This window comes from Manis javanica, chromosome 1 (assembly GCF_040802235.1).
Source record: "Manis javanica isolate MJ-LG chromosome 1, MJ_LKY, whole genome shotgun sequence".
Classification (NCBI taxonomy): Eukaryota; Metazoa; Chordata; class Mammalia; order Pholidota; family Manidae; genus Manis; species Manis javanica.
Window position 1 is genome coordinate 22112231 of NC_133156.1, and position 2698 is coordinate 22114928.

Consider the following 2698-nt stretch of genomic DNA (forward strand, 5'->3'; position numbering starts at 1 on the left):
TGGCAGGGCCACAGGGAAATGCCCCGGCTTGCTTTCCCCCTCGTCCGTGGAAATGAACAGCCCAAGAACGGAGCACTCGCGTGTTTCAGAACCAAGGTGGTCAGTCACCTCCCAGTGTTGGCTGTGCCCGCCAGGAGTGCCCAGGTCCCCAGTCGCCCAGCCTGCCCAGGCTCCTGGGAACATCACGCGGCCATTCCGCACCAGACACTCTTGCTGCACCTGCAGTGACCAGCTGAGTGGTGCATGCGAACTGCCAGCTGTCGGAAAGCTTCTACAATCTAGGATCTTAAAGTCGTATATTCTTGACCATGTAGACGTACAGCAGGCCCTGCCGTTTGTTTCAGGTTGAGGGGCCCCCACGCAGTCGTTAGGGGTGTGAGAGCCCCCGTGCAGTTCCGGTCTGAGAGATGCTCGCTCACACTGAGCACATTAAACATGGCGCAGACAGTGATGCCGTAGTCCTGGTAACTTGTTCGCTTGGAGCTAATAAATGAATTGTGTTTCTCTCCCTCGATGACAGTGTCCTCCAACATTTTCAGAAGAATGTCAAGGGACAAAGGAGAAGTTGCCAGCAGGTCCTTTTTACTCTATTTTTGATACCATTTAAAAGCAATGTTTTGCTGCCCCCTACTGGTATGCGCTATTAGCAGTCCATTTGCAAAAAAAAGGTTCACTTTTCAAAGAAAACTCAAAAAAAGGTTTTATGAGCCTTTTAAAAATTGTTTGCTTTTTATAGTATCTTAATAGTAACATAACTAACCCACCATTTGTATTATTGTTCATTATATAGGCATATATTAACATTAAATGTCTTGACTTCTCTACATCTTTTATTCTAACATTTAGTGGGAAATAAAAACTTTACTGGTTGCATTTTGGGAAACTGGGTCATTTTTTACCTAATAAGTCAATACACTTCTTAAGAAAATTTTCCTTAGATCTTTACATCCTCTCTGAAGTGTCTGTTTTATTAGGAAAAAAAAAAACTTGAGAAAAGAGGAGGAAGTAGGCACTGGGACTGGATCAATCTTCAAAGGAAAATGATGCCTTAGATTTTCCTGGACAATGATAATAATTATGGAGTAGACTGATGGATAACCATTATGATAAAAGATAATAGGCCAGCCCTCCGTGCCACAGGAGAGACTAGTGGATCTCTGAAAGGCCCACAGACATGGACAGGAACTGCGGCAGAGAGGGGGTGGGGTGCGTTGGAACGAGAACGATTATTAATTAAATGTGGAGAAAGGTTTCTGTTCCTGATAAGAGAACCCTGCTTTAGACAGGGAAATAATTTTGCAACATCAAACTGCGCATGAAAACTCTTTCTTTCCCATTGTATTTGGGTAGAATGCACAGCCAACCAGGGCAAAGGGAGCCCACGTGGCCTGGGGCTCTCTGTCCACTCTGAGCCGGAAGGAAGCGGAGAAAATGCCAGGAGGCGTCCAAGCAGCGTCCTGCAGCCACCTGGAGCCGGTGTGAAGTGCCGGGCCCCGGGGACATGGTGGGAAGACACACCGGCTCCCGGGCAGGGGTTCCACTTCAGTCCTGATGGGCCCGCCTGTCTCTGCAAAGCCAGAGGGAAATTAGAGATGGCTTCATGTCTAAAACGGTTCACGGGAGCCCATCTCCCTTAAAGTCGGGCGCCCGATTTGAGAGATCAGCCTGACAGTGAAAAATACTCCCCAGGGATCGCACCCTCACGACCAGCAGAGCTCCGGGGATATTCAAATCGCCTCGAGCGCTCTTCTTAGTTCCTCAAGGACTTTCTAAGCTGCATTCAGTCCTTTAGACCTACTCTCCACTCGCGGCATTTTTTCCCCTTATCATAATTTCAATTTTAAAATTCATTAGAGGAGAAGCATTTGAGGTACATTTGTCATATAACTTTTATTTCTGCCATTTATTTCTGCCTCCTGCTTTTAAAATCTGCTAAGTGAGAAGTGAACATTTCATCAAGGCATATACTTAAAGTGTCCAAAACTGCGGAATGTCTCAGTGTGTTCTGCCAAAATCTTAATTCTAGGTATTTTAGCTTCGATTTTAATAACTGCCATTATTAGTCCTACTAGAGGGAAAAAAATCTGCGTTAACTGACAGTTCTTCTAAAACCAAACCTACCCATTATGATCTCACAGGGGCCAGACAGCTCTGCCCCAGGTGTATTTCTCATAAGATCAGAGGCACATTATAAATTTGACTGACTTGACATCTCAGCTCCTGCTCTAGGGGAGGGGAAGGGACAGGATGAATTTAGGGTGTGTTTTTTTTTAAAGCACATCTATTAAGACGCAGCTCATCCTTAGGAGGGAGTTCAAGCTCATTGCCTTCCTTAGTTTGACTAAAATATCTAGCTCAAAGAATAAATAAAAAGAGATTGTCCCCTCCAGCCACCTCAGGGCTCCAGCGGTCTTGAGTGGGAATGTACCGGTTCCCTTCCCAAGCACAACCCGCAGGGAGAGAGAGCTGGAGACCCTGACGTAAACCAGGTGCCCTGATTTCTCTAAGCTGAGTTCTACCACTGGCTTAGAGAGAACCTAGGATTACTAGCTGTTCAACAAGAAATTCATGACAGCTTGCTGACACAATGCTAAAGGCCACAGTAGAAAGCATGAAAAAGAGCTAACATTTAGTTCAGGCTTGTTATGTAGCAGGCACTGTTCTAAGCATTTTATTCCTTTGTTCAACAGATCGCAAC